Here is a 6,647-nt window from a genome sequence, read left to right as displayed (position 1 = left end):
CAATCAAGGTTCTATTCTTCCTCTCAACAAGACCATTTGATTGTGGAGTGTACTTGGCCGAGAATTGATGCCTAATACCAAATTCATCACAAAGCTCATCAACTCTTGTATTCTTGAATTCACTTCCATTGTCACTTCTCACTTTTTTGATGGTTGTTTCAAACTCATTGTGTATTCTCTTGACAAATGATTTGAAGGTTGCAAAAGCATCACTCTTGTCACTAAGAAAGAATACCCATGTATATCTTGTGAAATCATCCACTATCACAAATCCATATTTATTTCCACCAATGCTTGTGTATGTGGTTGGTCCAAATAAGTCCATGTGCAACAACTCAAATGCCTTGCATGTACTCATGATGCTCTTCTTTGGATGAGTGTTGCCAACTTGCTTTCCGGCTTGACATGCACTACAAAGCTTGTCTTTCTCAAATGTGACATCTTTCAAGCCTCTAACAAGATCATGCTTGACTAACTTGTTTAATTGTTTCATTCCAACATGACCAAGCCTTCTATGCCATAACCAACCCATGCTAGATTTAGTGAGCAAGCATGTTGATAATTGAGCTTCACTAGCATTGAAATCAACCAAGTATAGATTCTCTTATCTAAAGCCTTTGAATATCAAGTTAGAGCCATCTACACTTATGATCTCTACATCATCAACTCCAAATATGCATTTGAAACCAAGATCACAAAGTTGAGCTACGGATAGTAAGTTGAAGTTCAAGCTCTCTACTAGTAGCACATTGGAAATGCTCAAGTCATTGGATATAGCAATTTTACCAAGCCCTTTGACCTTGCCTTTGCCATTGTCACCAAATGTGATACTATCAACACCATTGTCAACATTTGGATTGATTGAATTGAACATTCTTGAATCACCGGTCATGTGTTGTGTGCACCCACTATCAAGCACCCAATGCCTTCCTCCGGCTTTATAGTTTACCTACAAAACAAATCAATGTTTCTTAGGTACCCATACTTGTTTGGGTCCTTGGAGGTTAGTGACTAAGCTTTTTGGTACCCAAATGGCCTTCTTCTTTGGACCCACAATTGGTGTACCAACAAACTTAGTATGCACACCCTTCTCACCCTTGGTAAGCACATAACAAGAATCAAAATGAATGTAAGGTACATTAGCAATTTTCTTGTTCTTGTTCATTTTATTGCAATTAAGCTCTAGGTGCCCAACTTGCTTGCATTTGTTGCAATACCGACCATTGCTCTTCACAAAGCTAGGCTTGTGAGTTGCAAAAGCTTTCTTGCCCTTCTTGGGGGTATAGCCTAATCCCTCTTTGTTGAGAGAAAACCTTTGGCTACCTAAGCACTTTAGCAAGCGGGCCTCACCACCATAGGCCTTGCCTAGGGCGTGAGTGAGCTCATCCACCTCTCTCTTGAGAGTCTCATTCTCAACCTTTAGTGAAGCATCACAAGTGACACTAACACTCGAAGTGGAGGTAGAGTTGGTGGTGGTGGATGAAGACCTACAAGAAGAGTTAGTGGCAACAACAATAGGTAGGTTGGGTGATTCTTTAATTAAGTCACATGTTGTGCCCACATCACATGATACAACAACCTTTTCCTTGTTCTCTTCTAATAACAAGGAGTGAGCTTTCTCAAGCTTGGTGTGAGCCTTGCCAAGCTTCTCATGGGCTTCCACTAGCCTCTCATGATTAGCATTGAGCTCATCAAAGGATTGCTCAAGAGCTTTTAACTTCTTGGCCAATTCTTTGCACTTCTTGTTTTTAGATTGAATAAGAGAATTGGCTTGTTCTAACATGTCCATGAGTTGTTCATTAGTGAATTCATTTTCATCATCACTATCACTATCATGTTCATGTTCACTTTCACTCTCATCATATTGTACCTTGTGGCCCTTGGCCATGAAGCATGAAGGAGTGTCGAAGAGTGATGGCTTGTTGATAGCAATGCTTACAAGCTCCTTCTTCTTAGATGCCTTGTCATCGTCACTAGAATCATCATCTGAAGAAGCATCACTATCCCACGTCACAACATAGGATCCACCCTTCTTCTTCTTCTTGAAGACCATCTTCTTTTCTTTCTTTTCTTTCTTTTATTTCTTCTCCTTCTTGTTCTTCTTGTCATGCTCATCATTGTCACTATTGTAAGGACAATCCGCCACAATATGATCGGGGCTTTTGCACTTGTAGCATAGCCTCACATGCTCCTTGTTCTTGAAGTGATCTCTTCTCTTTCTTGTGTGATAGCCCTTCTTCATCATCATCTTGCCAAACTTGCGGACAAAAAGTGCTAGTGCTTCATCATCACTATCATCATTGGAGCACTCCTCATCACTTGATTCTTCCTTCCTGGCCTTGCCCTTGTTCTTGCTCTTGGATGAAGAGCTAGCTTTGAATGCTACACTCTTCTTCTTCTTGTCATCATCATCCTTCTTCATGACCTCATCATCATCATTGTCATTATATTGATCTTCGGTCATGACATCTCCAAGTACCTCATTGGGAGATACTCCCGTCAATCCACCTCTAAAGATGTTTGTTCTCAATGTCTTGAACCTCTTGGGCAAGCACATCAAGAACTTGTGAATGAAGTCCTCATCTTTTACTTTCTCACCAAGTCCCTTGAGATCATTGATGATGACTTGGAGCCTATAGAACATCTCTGGTATGGACTCATCATCCTTCATCTTGAAGTTGGATAGCTTGTCCTTGAGCATATACAATTTTGCACTTTTTACCGTTGTAGTGCCCTCATATGTTTCTTCTAGTCTTGTCCACACTTCACTAGCCTTCTCAAGATCTTTGACTTGTTCAAACACCTTTGAATCAATGCCATTATAGATTGTGTTGAGAGCCATAGTATTACATTGCTTGTTGGCTCTCTCATTGTCGGTGGGGTTAGCGGGATCAAGAATCACAAAGTCATTTTCGGTGACTTCCCACACTCTATCATTTATTGATCCAAGGTACATCTTCATTTTTCTCTTCCAATAGTCAAATGAACTTGTGCCATCAAAGAATGGTGGTTTGCCCCCAACATGGTTGAACACTATTTGAGCCATAATTTGAGCACCGAGGTTGTTAAGCCTTCACAAACGGTGACCACGGCTCTGATACCACTTGAAAGGTCCTAATATGGCTAGAGGGGGGTGAATAGCCTATTTAAAAATTCTACAAAAATACTAGAGCAAGAGGTTAGTAAATAACAAAGCGAAGCTTTTTGCTCTAGCTCTAATGGGGTGTTTGCAAGCCACCTACCCAACAATTCTAGTTGCTATGATCACTATGCACACAAGAACTAAGTCTCTACTTACACTAGGGAGCTACCTAAAGTTTCTATACAAGAAGTAAGCTACTCTAGTTTGCAAGAAAGTAAGAGAGAGTTTGATCTTTATACCACTACGTAGAGGGGATGAACCAATCACAATATTATGAAGTCCAATCACCGGGAGAAATCCAATCAACAAACACAATGGAGACACAAGATTTTTCTCCCGAGGTTCACGTGCTTGCCAGCACGCTACGTCCCCGTTGTGTCGACCAACACTTGGTGGTTCGGTGGCTAAGAGGTGTAGCACGAACCTTGTCCTCACTAGGACACCACAAGAACCCACCCACAAGTGAGGTAGCTCACTGACACGAGCAATCCACTAATGTTGCCTTTGGCTCTCCGCCGAGGTAGGCACAAACCTCTCACAATCACCAGGAGATGGCCACGAACAATCACCAACTCGTGCCAATCCTCCTCCGCTGCTCCAAGCCGTCTAGGTGGCGGCAACCACCAAGAGTAACAAGAAAACCACAGCTAGAACGATCCCCAAGTGCCACTAGATGCAATCACTCAAGCAAATGCACTTGGAATCACTCTCAATCTCACAAAGATGTTTAATCTATGAAGGAGATGAGTGGGAGGTGTTTGCTTAGGCTCACAAGGATGTCAAGTATGTTAGAATGCCAAGAGAGTAAGCCCCAAGCCAGCCAAACACGTATATATAGCCCCTCAAACAAATAGAGCCGTTGGCTCTTTCACTGGGCAAAACACGGGGTCACCGGACGCTCTTAAAGGGGCACCGGACGCTCAACACCAGCGTCCGGTGCTCCAACGTCAGCTGCGTGTCAGAGTCTAACGGTAACCTGCAGAGCACCGGACGCTGAGCAAGTTAGCACCGGACGCGTCCGGTGCACACCGGACTCATGCGCAGAGAGATCCACAAACTTGCGGGTCACCGGACGCTAAGCACCGGTAGCGTCCGGTGCTCACCGGACCCATGCGCAGAGAGGGTCGCAAAACGCCCGCACACCGGACGCGCACCACCGGACGCTCAAGCCAGCGTCTTGTGCCTATCGTCCGGTGCCTTACCCTAGCTGGGCCAGGCACTGTCTGCACCGGACGCTCAGACGCAGCGTCCGGTGCTCCAGAAGCTAGCGTCCGGTGAGTGTTTTCTCAGCAAGAAACACTCCCGCGACTACTCCAAATTTCCCACCGGCGCAATAGAATATATGCACTCCATTTTCTCGAAAAACGCCGAATCCCGCCGAACCCATCCTCTCTCTACCTTTGAAACTCCACCTCCTTCTCAAAGTGTGCCAACACCACAACGTGTGAACCAACAAGTGTGCACGTGTGTTAGCATTTTCACAAACATTTTCTTCGAAGGAGTTAAGTTAGCTCACTAGGTTCTAAATGCATGCACATGAACAATTACACCTAGTGGCACTTGATAACCGCTTAGCCAAAGAATTCCCCTCTTTATAGTACGGCTATCTATCCTAAATGTGATCACACCCTCTATGGTGTCTTGATCACCAAAACCAAAACCCTAAGCAATACCTTTGCCTTGATCTCCATAGGGTTTTGTTTTTCTCTTTCTTATTTTCCAAGTTGAGCACTTGATCACCTTGTGGTCATCACCATCATCACCATGATCATCACTTGCCCCATCACTTGGCATGTACCAACCTCATTAAGTCTACACACACTTAGCATAGAGGTTAGTACTAGGGTTTCATCAATTATCCAAAACCAAACTAGGGCTTTCAAACTTCTGACTCAGGTCGGAACTCTCGACGTTTGTGAAAACTCCCGACGTGGGTCGAAACTACTGACGTTCGGGTCGGAACTCTCGATAATGGAGCATCTTCTTGAGGGCAGAACTTCTTCATCCAAACCCAAATTAGACGTTCCATATATGTTTTTTGACCCTCTCGATGAGAGGAACACAATGATAAAGTTCGTTCCACATTTGACAACTTCACAAAATGGACAATTTTGGTTGTCAACAAAAGCTTGTGTTGAACTGGTATTAGTTAGTTGGGGTAATTTAGTAATCAGTCACGGCAGCATATGTATTAGATGTGGCTGCTGTTAGTAGTATCCTTGCAGCCCTAGTTTTTTTTCTATATGCTTAAGAGACATAGAGAGAGAGAGAGACAGTTGAGCACCCTTTTCTTCACCTTTTAGTGCGAGGATGGATGAAGTTGGCTAGCCATATTCTGGTAGATGAATTACTGATATATGAGATCAGAGGATGACTTCGACATTGCAAAGTATGTTGACAGTCTAGCAAACACAGCCAGATCAAAATTTCACGGTCTACCTCACATCCATCTTTTCTTAACTTATTCTACAGAACAATATGCCACTATTGTCTGTCCTACTTTTAGCATTCAAGGAAAAAACAGGCGTACTAGTGAACCAATGAAAATTTAGCACCTTACGTAAAGATCAATGTCCACAATTTGGCTTTGTATTTGGCTCATGACCATAGCCGAATTAGTAAAATCTCAGCAAGGTATTTGAGTGCTAAAACTCATGATTCGGCTCCACATATTGCTAATAATTATAGCCGAATCAATAAAAATTCAGCACTGTGTGCACATGCAAACAATCGTGGTTTGGCTTTATATGTTGCTCTTAAATCAAGCCGAAATGATGAAGATTTAGCCCATACTACAAATCCATATGGCTCCTCTATATGGAAGGTACCCGAGTATCATAGACCGTACTCGTTCCACATTGATTACTTGAATACTCCTAATGGTTGGTGGGTACCTGATTTTTATGAGTTTAGTGGTGAAGATGATGACCGCTGTGGAACATATTAGTATATATCTCTCATAGTTGGGTTTTACTGGTAAAGAAGACTATATGGGAGTGTGAAATCTTCCTTTATCTCTTAGTGGTATTGCCTTTGCATGGTTTACATCTTTGCCCCAGTGTACTGTTGGTTCGTGCACTAGTACACAGATGCTCTAAGCCAGCGGGTGCAAAAAATTTTCACAGGCGGTTATAGTTGTAACACGCCTGTGGTGTAAATTTGTACGGCAAGATTTAAAAACCGCCTGTGTAAATAGGTCTTTACAGGCGGTTCACATAAGAAAACCGCCTGTGTTAATGCATCTATAACGGCGGCGGATTACTTATGTCGACCGCGCGAGTAATTCTATATACACCCCAGAATCCCTTCTTCCTCCTCCGGGAGAACTGTTGGTAGCAGCAACCTTGAATTGCAGCTTATATCTTAGGTCCAGCTTTTCCAAAATACAAGAGGGGAGGGTTGGATCCTCATAAGGTGCAGGGAGGTGGCTAATAAAGGATAGATGATGCCTCTAGAGGCTCTTGTTGTGCCCTCTTGCTACATTCGAAGCTACTTTTTGGATCTA

Source organism: Sorghum bicolor, chromosome 6 (assembly GCF_000003195.3).
Source record: "Sorghum bicolor cultivar BTx623 chromosome 6, Sorghum_bicolor_NCBIv3, whole genome shotgun sequence".
Lineage (NCBI taxonomy): Eukaryota > Viridiplantae > Streptophyta > Magnoliopsida > Poales > Poaceae > Sorghum > Sorghum bicolor.
This window is presented reverse-complemented; position numbering follows the sequence as displayed.